We start from the raw sequence: 13697 nt of genomic DNA, 5'->3' as shown, positions 1-13697 counted from the left end.
TTTATAGTATCACAAACAGTACCAAGGAGCAGTGCGGATCAGAAGCAAAAAAATAATCTAGTAAAGTGAATGTATTTCGAAAACACAGCATTAAAAAAAAAAAAAAAAAAAAACCAACCCTTACATATTAAAACAAAGAGTGTTGTTAAAAATCGTTCATGCACTTTTCTAATTTAGCGCAGTTAATTAATTCAACAACCAAGCACCGTCTTCTTCGTGTTATGATCCTGAAAAGCTTCATCATCAAAAAAGGTGTTCGCACATGTAGACATGCTATGGTAGTTTGTTTTAGTCCAACGGACATTATAATGAACGCTAATTTTACCAAATTTTCGAAACTTGCAAAAAAGAAATTGGATGTCAGAGAATTGAGTCTAGTAAATCTGGAAATGATGGATAGCTAGGGAGGAATTCTGTATTATATAAGTAAATTTGCTCCATTAGTAATGACATTATTATTGATTTTATCTATATCAAGTCTTTTCTATATGCCTTGAAAATGATGGATTGAATTAATAATTTTGTGGTATTATCTGGAAAAAAAATTCCGATTAAGATTATCAAGAATTTTAGACTTATTTGAAATGTTCTATTGGGTGTGTATTAAAAATTGTTCTAATTGTAAGATTTTAATTTAATCATACAATAAAATTGTACTTACTTACTCGTGTTATGATCGGCTACAAGATCCCAAATTAAAATCAAGGCTCAAAACCAGATGATTTTATGTTGTGTGTTGGTTTAAATAGTGAAAGAGGCCTAACAGCAGACACGCGTGTGTGTGCATAACACACTTCCTTGTTTACATTCGAATACTTGCAATGTGCCCTGGGACGTTCATACAGAATAAGCGTCAAGAAGGAGGGCGATTACGCCACATCGGCAAATAAAATGCACGTGTTGTATTATTTTAGATCTATTATCACTCCCAGACCCAGCTTTATAAATATTTCTAAATCCAAAACGATAACACAATATTTAAGAGTACAATAATTTGAAAATAAACAGTAAGACACCCTTGCCTGAGCGTACTGTCCCAATATCAATTTCCAACCTCCCGGGCCGTCCAATAAGCCCGGACGTGGTCATAATGAGGGAACACGAAAATGGGCGTGTCGCTGTCAAAAGGCGGGGGGGGGGGGGGGGGGGAGGGGAGTACGTCAAACCAATACTAAGATTCGAGACGTCATCTATAATGGCTGAAGATGTATACTGTCCACCCTTTAAATCTCTGCGGATAGGCATGTGCCAACACTACCTTTTTCTCTGAGGTCTAAATTCAGATTAAGGCCCGCAGTCGAGCATTATCCCTCCATGTCCGCCGCCCTAAGCAACAACAACGCGCGTGCACCATGGATTCCACGGCCGACTGTGACGTCATAACATCTAGGCGACATAACGGCTCGGAAACGAGACGTCCGGACAGCCGGGATACGTAAACTCCTCGACGCACTGACGTAACACAATTTGTCGTCGTGCTCCATTTCAACTGCCGCCCAGCGCCATAAAGGTGTACTTCGGTGGTCAAGGGACTTTGCACGCTTCGCTGCCTGTGCGTTCGCGTGACGCAGAGTCACGGCCCGTTCATTGTGACGTCACGTGCCGTACCTCGGGTCACAGGGGCGCGGAACGGGAACAGCTTCCTGCCCCATGCATAAATCTGAAGCGCGGTGTGGTGCGCCAAGTGCATCGCAAGGGCCAGCCGCTCTTCCGGGAAGAATAGAACTGACCTACATATCACCCGGCATAGCAAATCCTCATCTTATCAAAGCCGGCATACACTGGCAAAAGAAGCCGGCACACACATACACACGAGGCTTCTGTGAATGGAGACAGACACTCCCCTATCGGGAGGGATTACCCCACCCAAGTCCTCAAAGTGGCTGCGCTACTCGAAATTAAACGGAGCAAAGGGGATACGTTTTTAACAGCAAAAAGAAACAAAATGGGTAAATTACCTGGATTTGCCCCCATTCAGTTCACCCCATTACAATGCGTCCCCGTCTTCGAACAATGACGTACCCTTGGCTACCTCCCACATCCGGGTACCGGGGGCGGGGAGCCGGCTGGAGCGTCTCCGGGTCAGCAGAGGCTGCTACAGGCAAGGGGTGCGCCGAGGACGCGGCGTCCGCTCCACTCGGTCTCGGCGCACGGCTGTTGGGTGCCGTTTGAATTATGCAATCCAGGAACGATGGATGCAGCGCGTGCGGGAAGACGCAATAGAAATTTAAAGGGCAGAGGGCAGAACTATGATAACTTTCTGTATACATTTTTAAAAATCGCAGGAAATTGCATAATTAGTTATTTATGCCAAAGCTTGGAACGTTTCCAAAATCATGAGAAACGACTATATTGGATTTAAGGAGGCAGGCGCTGTTTAACGACCAATATCAAATTTTAAAATTGTGTGTTTAAATGGAGACACCGGCATCGCTACTGTGTCCAACTGGTACTGTATACCTGGTACTCATGTCGAGATAAGTACCTTCAGGTCGACATTGTGCTACGTAAAAAAAACACATTACGTCTATTTTGGGCGGGCTGTTTCAGAGGGGAGTCAAAACTGCTTGTGGGCCTCAGATTAGGTTCACCAAACTATGGGGGGCCCAACCGGGTGATATGGGCAGGTTCATCGAGGCCAAAGGTCCAGCCTGGCCTGCAGTGTGCCCTCACTCTGTATCCAAAATGCCAATTACCTGCTTGTTAATTTCAATACTCATTAGTTCTACTCATCACAGTCCTCATCTTTGATGTTGATCCCAACTCAGAGACATAAAAACAAAACAGGAAATGCTACCTCCAACCGCACCCACCCACAATTGGGATCTATAAAGACTAGCAATCCCCTCAGCATTTCTTGTAGTACCAAACCCAGCAAAAGGCCCGATCTAGAGAGGGTGTGTGGGATTGTAATGACCAGGACAAGTAGGATTAAAAGTAATGAAGATTACCCTCCACGTCCCTTGTCCTTGTACCAGTCATAACCTTTGAGGTATACCAAAGGCGGGAAGGCCTTTGACTTTTGTATTTTCAAAATACTATATATTTATATCTGCACATGGTTAAAACTGCTGAACACATAGTCGTATACTGCTTCACCTTGTGATTTAATAGAACTGTAGTACATAAAAGAATAAATAATATTTTTCTTTTGCTGATTGTTAAACCCCTACACCAAACCTCTTTCTTTCTGAAAGACGGTGCTGCTAACAATAGTACTCGATAAAGGTATGTTTAGATGCCAAAGGCCCAGTTCTACAAATCTCAATTGGGACACTTTGTAATTTTACTCAAGAGGCTGCCATTCTTCTAGTGTAGCATCGCTGAATTTCTCCTGGATGTTGTAAATCTTGACTTGAATAAGCAGAACAAATTGTCTCATGAATCCCGCTACTCAGTTATTTTGGACATCTTACCTCCAGCTGGTAAACCAAATGTGACATACAAACAGTCATATTTTCTGCACTTAATGGATCTGTCGATGTAAACAGATAAAAAATGTTTAATGTCTAATAAATCCAGTAATCTTTCATTTTCAGAAGTAGAAGTGTAGAAACACGAGATTTCGAGTTCATTTTTGGAAGAAAAGATGGATCTGGTGTCAAAACTACTGCATCGTTCAAACATTTCAGAAAAGGAGGATGCACAGAAGAGCTGAAAGTTCACCCAGATGCAGTGCAGAAGTAATAGTCACACGTTCCTACCTGGTGAGGAGGCGAGGGGTGATTCTGCCGGATTATTGTTTTCCTGTCTGCTGCGGTCTGTCTCCCTCCTGCTCCCGCCACTACTAACGCGGATGCTGCACGGAGGGGGACTACCATCCCCAGGATCCTTAGCGGCGCCACGGGAAGCGGAACCCGAACACGCCCACTGCTCTTTCGCGCCGGGAGGCGCTTGAAAAACACTGCGAACCATCGACAGAGCGGGCGGCGTTCCTACCTGGTGAGGAGGCGAGGGGTGATTCTGCCGGATTATTGTTTTCCTGTCTGCTGCGGTCTGTCTCCCTCCTGCTCCCGCCACTACTAACGCGGATGCTGCACGGAGGGGGACTACCATCCCCAGGATCCTTAGCGGCGCCACGGGAAGCGGAACCCGAACACGCCCACTGCTCTTTCGCGCCGGGAGGCGCTTGAAAAACACTGCGAACCATCGACAGAGCGGGCGGCGTTCCTACCTGGTGAGGAGGCGAGGGGTGATTCTGCCGGATTATTGTTTTCCTGTCTGCTGCGGTCTGTCTCCCTCCTGCTCCCGCCACTACTAACGCGGATGCTGCACGGAGGGGGACTACCATCCCCAGGATCCTTAGCGGCGCCACGGGAAGCGGAACCCGAACACGCCCACTGCTCTTTCGCGCCGGGAGGCGCTTGAAAAACACTGCGAACCATCGACAGAGCGGGCGGCGTTCCTACCTGGTGAGGAGGCGAGAAGTGATTCTGCCGGATTATTGTTTTCCTGTCTGCTGCGGTCTGTCTCCCTCCTGCTCCCGCCACTACTAACGCGGATGCTGCACGGAGGGGGACTACCATCCCCAGGATCCTTAGCGGCGCCACGGGAAGCGGAACCCGAACACGCCCACTGCTCTTTCGCGCCGGGAGGCGCTTGAAAAACACTGCGAACCACCGCGTCGCGGGACCGCGCGCGGGCGGCGCCGGGAGAAGCCCGGGACAAGGGCGGGACCGTCTGTGGCCGTCCGGGGCCGGAGGAGGCCGGGCTGGGCCGCCCCTCTAAGTACTGCTCCTCGGATTAGTAGTGATTGAACTCCCATTGGCCATTTCCATTTTAATTATTATAGTCAGTCATTTCCTTGGATTAGAGTGTGTTCCTTTTACCTAGTACCGTTGGTTTTTAGAGAGTTGTGCCATAAGTTTTTCATTGCTTATTGTTGGGGGCTCTTTAGAAGCATGGGGAAGCACTCCAAATCTACAGCTAGTCGTCCGATGACTAGACAGCTAGCCAACTCTACTTCTCAGATCCCTAGTCTTACAGCGATAGACAAGATGCTGCAAAAGACAATCGGGGTGGTGGCTACAGCCATTGAAAATACAGAAAAACGGCTGTCGATCACACCGGCATTCAATATGGCCCCCCCTGTAGATGGATTGTCTGATTTTTCTTCTTACCAGGTGGATCCTGAAGCTATGTCTTCCATGTTGCCCTCATTTACGCAACTACCGTGCGCTCAGGCGCAAATAGATGAGCCAGCTCTAGTGGATGAGGGGTTATCATCATCCTCCTTTGTTTCTATTGTGGCCCCCATAAAGCAGGTTAAGCCAAGGAAAAAACAAAACAGACAGAAACAGAGAAAAAGGAGAATTTTACCAGCCCCTGCTGTAGATAGCTCTCCCCTCTTGGCCCCGACACACCACCCCCCTACTTCTATCCCTCCGACCTGGGTGACTACCCTACTAATTGATCTCCAGTCCCACATAGACCAGTCTCTAAACCTTCTGGTTAAATCCCTGTCATCTAAAATTGACAGGTTGGTATCCTTAGTTAATTCTAAAGGATTTGGGAAGAAGCAGCCAACCCAGGACCCTAAGCCCATCTTGGGCAGTTCGGAGGGTGCTAGTTTTCAAGTAAATCTTACCAATTCCACCCCCCAATCACAGCCACCTTTACCCCCGATCCAGGTGGCCACGGATCTGGGCCAGCCTTCTATGGTGCATCCAACTGCCCCCTCCCTTAACGCTGGTCCTCATTTGTCCCTGACTATGCCCCGAGCCCCTACTGTCGTTCCATCAAATGAGCAGCTAACCCGCTGCAGGGATTCAGGTTCTCGGAATATAGACGGGGATGGATCCCGCCTACATGGGGGGGGGAACCGACTCCTCCGGAGCGTGGATGATTCACATCTTTTAGTCCAGCTTCCTCCGGAGGCAGCACCTTATGTGATCGTGCTTACAGGAGTTCCACCGGTAATGAATGGAAGGGGGGAATCTTATCTTGAACTAAAAAATAAAGTCATCCACTGGCTGTCCAAAAATAGACCACTGAAGGGAGTAGGGAGAGGGGAGATCCTTCATGTTCAGAGGGTTAGCTGGCTAGGGACCCGTTTAAAGGACATAGGGGGGGACTGTGTCCTGATTAATTTTAGGGACCCCAGAGTAGTAGATCACATTCTGGCGCAGGGAGGGCACCACAGAAGGGGTGCTATTGAGGCATCGCATTTGGGGTACTTCTATTCCATCTCCAATACTCTGGACCCAGTTGATTTACCTTACTTCCACCAGGCCCCACACAATTCCTACTTTAACATCCCGGTTGAAAACCGTTTTGGTGTGCTTAATGCGGTGGACTGACCATCACATCTGAGTCCTCGAAAGGGTGAGTTCTTGCCCGTGGGGGGGATCCAGGATGAGGATGTTTATGATATAATGACGATGGTGCCCTCGGTAGCTCCGAGTACGGAGAGTGGCCCTGGGCCCCCTTCCCCATCGTCCCTGTCCCCCAGCGCATCAGTGGGTTGTCCAGGGTCGAACCCCCTTGTGCATTTTGCTTCCCACAGCCCCCCCTCTCCCATCCCTTCGGTGGACAACCCACCCCGTATACCTTCCCGGAAACCATTAGTTGGGTCCTGGAATGTGGCCGGTTTAGAGTCCAAACTCTCTGATCCCGAGTGGGGAGAGTTAATGGACAAATATGACATCTGTATATTCCAAGAAACCTGGCTACGGTCTATACCACGGAGGGTGGGTTACGCATCATTTGCAGTCCCAGCAGTCCAGGGGACGCGAGGGAGACCTTCAGGGGGGCTAGTTGTATGGGTTGCAACACACTTGGGGTGTTCAGTAAAGTCACTGGATCCAAAGTCCCCTGATATTCTATGCCTGCTACTAACCTTTCCTGCTAGCTATTCACTAGTAGTTATAAATGTATACTTGCGCCCCCAGCCGGTTCAGTTAGGTCTGTCTATCCTGGGCGCCCTGGAAAATGTTCTACATTCTCTTCCACCGGCGTCCCATAAACTAATTGGAGCAGATCTTAATTGCCACTTTGAACCACTCCCAGGGATCCCTTCCCCCTCTTGCGAGGAGGATGAAATCTATCTAATCCCAGATCTTATATCCTATCCGGCCAAACGTCTTTCCCCTCTTGCCCTTGAGATTAATAGGCTTACCATTGCACACTCCTTGCGGGCCTGCAATGGTAGACTCTGCCCGGACGTGCCGGGGTCTTTCACCTTTAACAGAGCTGGGAGCTGTTCGACTATCGACTATGTTTTGGTGAACGTGGAATTCTGGGGCCATTTGGCCTCCTTTTCTATTATTCCACGGGTCGATAGCGATCACAACCTATTGTCTCTGGAATTGATTACCAATCTAGGTGGTAGTGAATCTTTTAGGCCCCAATCTCCATTACATAGTGAGAATTTGGTTCTAGCGGCAGGTGGCAGACGGATCAGGTGGGAAAGGGTAGCGTCTGACGACTTAAAGCTGGCCGATATATATAGTACTGTGACCCGCTCCTTGGAAGCAGTCTTCCATCTTTTGAGTCCTGCTGGGGATATCCCGCAGTCCCGCTTTCTCGAACTCCAGACTATCCACAAGGATTTTCTTGGTAGTTTGGCTAGCTTCTTCTTTTATAACCCTACGGCCTCAAAACCAAGGCCCTTTAGGCCCGAGCACTGGTTCAATGGTACCTGTAGGCGGGCTAAGTCTGCCCTGCTAATAGAAGTGAAAGAGGGTACCTTGTCCAGTATCCGGGCGGCTAGGGCCACCTACAAAGACCCGATCAAGGAAGCAAAAGCTGAGTGGGAGGATCTAAGGTGGCAAAATTTACTCCAAGCTCTAGCAGACCGTGACTCGAGGGCGTTTTGGAACATTGTTCGATCGGGCACGGTAGCTAGTACCCCAGCAATTATTCCTAATCTCAGTGAGGAGGTCTGGCTCGCCCATTTCCAACCCCTCTTCTCGGCCAGTAACCCTCTGGGTAGCAACGATGCAGGCCTCTCACAGATTGATACTGCAATGGACTTGCTGAGCCAGGAAGACATTGAGTCTAGCCTCTTTTCTCTCCCAGAAATCGAATTGGCCCTCAATTCCCTTTCAGTAGGGAAAGCTCCGGGGCTCGACAAGATCCCCGGTGATCTCTACCGAAGTGATGTAAAAATTTGGGCACCTTATATACGTGTATATTTTAATGCCATTTTGCAGGGCCTTAGAATCCCGGACACCTGGTTGGGTGCAGAAATCATACCCATCCACAAAAAATCTTCCCCACTGGACCCAGCCAATTACCGCCCCATAAGCCTGATTGATGTTCTTCAGAAGCTGTTCGCCCGAGTCCTCTTATCCAGACTGCAGTTCTGGATGGAGGATCAACACATCCTAACCTCCCTACAGGCGGGGTTCCGAGCTAAGGTTTCTACTATTGATCAACTATTTAGATTACTCTTGATCTATTGGAAGACAGTCAGCATGGGTGCTGGTAATTTGTATCTGATCTTTGTGGACCTTCGGTCCGCTTTTGATATGGTGCAAAGGGAAAAACTTTGGGCCATTTTGCTAGAGATGGGGGCCCCCCCTACCTTTGCCACTTATTCAAACGACTCCACCTAGGCACCTATGCAAGGGTGAGATATGGGAGAGGCGGGGAAATCTCCAGGCCATTCCCGGTAGAGAAGGGTGTGAGGCAGGGCTGTGTCCTGGCCCCCACCCTTTTCTCCCTTTTCATCAATGGGCTGATTGAGTATCTTTTGCGCTCCGCTAACCTGGACTCCCCTGTTTTGGCGGGGCGTAAGGTCCCGGCCCTGATGTTCGCTGATGATACGCTCTTGTTATCCCAATCTTACATGGGCATACAGCGTACACTAGAGGCCTTTTGCTCCTTTTGTAAAATCAGGGATCTGGAATTGAACCTCTCTAAGACCAAATTTATGGTTTTTGGTTCTAATTCACTTAATTGCCCCCACCCTAAACTGGGAGAGGTTGAGTTGGATAGGGTTGCCACGTTTGACTATTTGGGGGTGACCCTTAATGATAAAATGAATTGGGGATCCCATTTGGCAAAGGCAAATCTGAGACTAGCCCAATCAGTGGGGGGTATCCTGAAGGTGTTTAATAACTCTTCGTGTAAACCTCTGGGCCCCCCATTGGAAATCTACAAATCCCAAGCCAGAGGAGGAGCACTTTATGGTGCTGAATTATGGGGATACTCTACCCCCGCTTCCCTCTCATCTATTGAGAATTCCTTTATCAGGAGATTGCTGAAACTACCTGTCAGCACCCCACTAATCCCCCTGAGATGGGATCTGGGTTTGATCCCCATCGAAGAGATTGCCCTGAACCGTCCTCTTCAGTTCTGGAGGCGTCTTTGGTCAACGCCCGAGTTGGAAAGCTATAGGTTTGATCTCGGTGACGTTATGGCAAGGGGAAAATCGGATAAGATCCCCTGGCTTGCCTACATAAAGAACCTTTGCAACCTAATTGGGATGAGGAATTTATGGTCTGCCCCGGAAGTGACCTGTCGTACACTTTCGAAGAACTCATTGAGGGAGGTTTTGAAATCTTTTAGGAAGGGTATCTTACTCCATTCCCCCCTGGGCAGGCTTACTGACACTTTTCTGGATATTAAGTGCAGTCCCAAATTCGAAGTCTTCCTAGACGTGATCCAACCTCCTCTGGCTAAGAAACTTTACATACAGTTTAGACACGGTTCGCTTCCACTGAGAGATCTCACCCATAGATGGTCTAATGTTGCAAACCCCGTTAGCTCGTGCCCCCTATGCTCTGCTACTTGCGAAACAGAGCTGCATGTTGTTCTCTTTTGTCCCTCATATACTATTGCACGGAAAAAGTGGATCATCCAGCTATGCAAGTCTAGGGGTCTTAGGGACTATAAGGAGGTGTTCAGAATTCTGAAATATGACACCACCCCTTTGGTAGTGTTTGCAATGGCTAAATTCCTCCTCTCAATGTGGTTTGCTAGGTCCAAATTTTTGTCTTCTGCCACTCACCCCCCTGATTCAGTACTACCTATATCATCATCTTAGTACTTTGAGGTATTATGTGTATATCTCTGGCCCTGGATTAATTTTAACTTTTTTCCCGTTCGTGGAAAAGATCTTCTTTTTACTGTGTAAGTTCCATAGAACTGTCTTAATGTTTTAATGGATTTCACTCTATACAATGCTATTTAATCATGTTTTAAATGTATTTATGTATTTATGTCTTTTTATGGTATTTTACCGAAATAAAAGCTTTGACTGACACAAGAAAAGAGGCCCTTAAGGAAAGACATTTCAAATCACTGTGTTTAAAGGTTCAAAATGGGTGCAATTGTAGACTTTGTAAAACTAAAGTAAGATCCCAATGTGGAGCCAGATTACAATAACTTGGTTTAGTAATTGAGAAACTTGAATAATCCTGAAACAAGAGATTCAGCGCTCTGTAGGGATGGCTCTTCCCCACGAAAAGCATTTATTAAACATATTTTTAATTTAAGTGTTGCCTACAGTATATTTTTGTGCAACCCTTTAAAGCAAACGTTCAAGAATAGAGACATAAGCAAGAAGTAGAAGAAAGATTGGGAGACAACCACAATGAATTGAAGTTAGACCCATCTTTGGAATATGGATTTAGTGTTGAAGGCCTCCATGAACAGCGTCAACCTTTGGAGGTAAGCTCTTTTGTAAAAGATTCGCCCTTTCAACCTCCGTACTGAAAGAGTGATCTTTAGGTGACCCAGTGAAGTAAGAGATCTTAGGGAAGGAGGACATGGAGGTAGAACCCATGGATGTTGAAGGGCCATCCTCCGTAGGAAAAGAAACCAGGTTCCCTTGTGACCAGAATGGAACTACCAGGATTACATCCGCTCTTTCCTTTGGAATCTGTAACAATAGCTCTGAATCAATGGAAAGGGAGGGAAGGCATGCAGGGGTCTCTTTTGCCTTTAAAAACAAGCATTGGCATAGCCAATAGGTCTCCCATTTGGGACCTTATAAGTGTTTAGCCATGCAACAGTTGATATTGTTGCACCAAGTATATTGTGCTGCATAACAAACTACTTATAAGGTCCCAAAAGCGAGACCTATTGGCTATGCCAATGCTTGTTTTATGGAGGAAGAGAGTGCAGCCCGTGTGTTATACAAAAACTATAAGATTTTGTGCATGATACCACCGTAAACATACCACTGCCCTATTTCATTGCCCTGGCAGCTCCGATGTATTTGGAGGGGAAAAAAACGAGCAACTATAAATTAAATCACTTCAAAGCTGCCCTTGATGTGCATTGCAAAGTGAAACAGCATTAGATAAATAGACACACTCAAGTGTGATAGAGGCAAAAGAAAGGGAGAGACATAGAAAGGCTGACAAATAGAGAAATTAAATCAGCCAGAAAGACCAGATGAGACAGGGAAAGACAAAAAGGAATAGTAAGAAACACAGCAAAAGCAGAGAAATGCAGGTTAATTTGGGAGAAACAGACTAAGATGAAAAGAGAGCAACAGTGAAAGAAACAAAAAAGAAGAAACCGAAAAAGAAAAACCTGAAGAGGCAGTGTGATAAATGCAGGAAGAGGCAGAGGAAGGTATCCAACAGAGAGAGACATGGAAAGTGACACACATGGAGATACAAGAGATGAAAACACACGCCCAGAACTGAATGTTTCTACATTTCTTTCTATTCATTTACATGCATCACCTATTGATCAGTCTCTCACTATGCACCTTAGTCAATCCCTTTATCTGCCACTCTCGACATCATTATCCCTTCCTACATCAACCCGTCTATTTTGTATACTGCAGCTGCTGTCAGGCGACCTTTATATTCAAGCAGTGGCAGCACATCTAAAGGTTTGTGCATAAAATAAAGAGCAGCCACAATTTAGATGCGAGATAGCAAAAGACACACAATTGCAAGTCTTTTACAATTTAAATGAGCATTCGAAGATCCAAAGTTAAATCGGAAACCCATACTCTTAAAGGTAGGGAGAAAAGCAGAGTATGATACAATTGCAAATATTTTTAGAAGGGCAAAGCATTGTCACTGGGCAGTAAAGATGCCTTGGTATGTCAACACACAGGGAATCCCAAGGCTCCGCTTTACACAAAGAAAGTCAGCAGTGGGGTCTGGACCTGAGGCTTCATTAATCCCCTGCACGCTAGGGCGCTCAGTGCCAACAGACACTGGCTGTCTTTAACGCCAAGTGGAGAGGCAGCGCTAAGAGGCACAGGTTAACGCAGCTTGGCGCTCCCATTCAGCCTCTTAAAGTAAAAGCACAAAGGAGCCTGACCCGAGGATTAAAGAGAAAACAGAGCAGAGGGAGCATTTAACATGCCTCCTACTGGGCTGCAGCGCCTCCCGGTCCCCTGAACTTAGGCTAGGGATACTACTGCCTCCATTTGAGTGTAGAGTGCGATTTCGATAGAGAGCCAGAACGACCTGCTTACAAACAGCGATGGGCGGGGATGGCACAGCCTGGTGACCTCGGAGAGTTGGTGGGGCAGGTAAGCAGTGTTGTGGGCGGGTGTGCAAGACGGGACGGGGAGATTAGGTGTGAAACGCCATCCGAAACATTTAGCACCGCTCTGTGAAATGGGCGCCGACACACATGCCTGAGGCAGACCCCAAGGAAACAAGCGCGCATGCGCCTCCCGCTAAAAGTGGGTGGGAGAGCACACAAAGCGTTTCTTACACTGCTGTTGATAATAAATAAACAAGCATTGGGCGCGCGGAATGCATAGATGGGGCTGCAGCGGGAGAGAGAGAGAGACGGAGGGAGATGTGTGCACGTGCGCTGCGCACGAAAGCACTTAATGAGCCATGATGGCTCGTAACTGTAAAACAAGGCTTAATGAGATAAGAAAGGCAGATTGCGGCTGCGCGCGTTCACGCGCACATGCACGCAAGCTTTAGGCCAGGAAAAGCTAGTTGGTAGCATTTTGAAAACCCCGTTACTAAAAGTCGAGCAAGCACCCTATCCAATTGTGCTTGCATCTGTTGTTAGAATTTTTGGTTGCTCGAGATGCATTGGAATTGCACTGAGTAGATTCTTCGGATTCATCCACCAATGCAAACTTGCTTGAATCTCTGATGTTAGAGGAATCGGTTTCTTCAGGTTTCGAGCTATTTGTGGAAGAACCCTGTTCAAGTACCATAATGGTGGCAGAAGATGCAATCTTGCCTATTGGACTGCGAAGCCGCAAGATGCCATATGGCCTTGAATCTTCATCCACATCCTTCTAGCTTTTGACAAGGTGGATAGGCCTTTCCTGTGAAGGAAACTACTGAAGTTAGGTGTTCGATAATTTTGCTAAGAATAATAGTAGCGCTTCATACAACCACATGGTGTAAGGTACAAATGGAAGGAGATAAGTGCTTAACTCGAGATTTCCACGCAAAAATGCCTCAAGCAGGGATGTTTACTTGCCCCCCCCCTCCCCTTTTCACTATTCCGTAGCGATTTACCGGACTGTTTCCAGGAGGTAATTTCCCACCTCAATTAACATCACAAAAAATACATTTTTAATATACGCTGAGACGTGGTTTTATTTCATTTAACCCCAATTGGGCTGCAGCGCAATATGGAGGCTCTTTTTAATTACGCTGAGGACAATTTTTTAAGAATAAATATTTCGAAAACAAAGGTAGTACCATTTAGGGGCAGGAAAAAGCTATACCTTTTAACTGCAAACTAGGAGGAACTACAGTAGAAATAGCATCTACTTACATTTAGGGAGAGTTTTCTTTTAGTCC

At 46.9% G+C, this 13697-nt stretch overlaps 1 protein-coding gene across 2 annotated transcripts in view; it reads right to left on the bottom strand.

Annotated features, from left to right (window-relative positions):
* The window catches only part of USP42 (ubiquitin specific peptidase 42), a 521578-nt gene extending 519499 nt beyond the window's left edge, over positions 1 to 2079 (bottom strand). Inside the window, exon 1 of one of the 2 annotated variants that reach the window (XM_085629020.1) lies at positions 1959 to 2079. The gene's annotated coding sequence lies outside the window, so the exon portion shown is untranslated. Of the gene's footprint in view, positions 1 to 1258; positions 1592 to 1958 lie in introns of those variants that run through there. The other variant, XM_085629022.1, reaches the window with a different exon arrangement.
* Between the last annotated feature and the right edge of the window lie 11618 nt (positions 2080 to 13697).

The sequence above is a fragment of the Triturus cristatus genome, chromosome 10, assembly GCF_964204655.1.
Source record: "Triturus cristatus chromosome 10, aTriCri1.1, whole genome shotgun sequence".
Classification (NCBI taxonomy): Eukaryota; Metazoa; Chordata; class Amphibia; order Caudata; family Salamandridae; genus Triturus; species Triturus cristatus.
The sequence above is the reverse complement of the archived record's forward strand: the minus strand, read 5'-3'. Positions and strand labels throughout refer to the sequence as shown.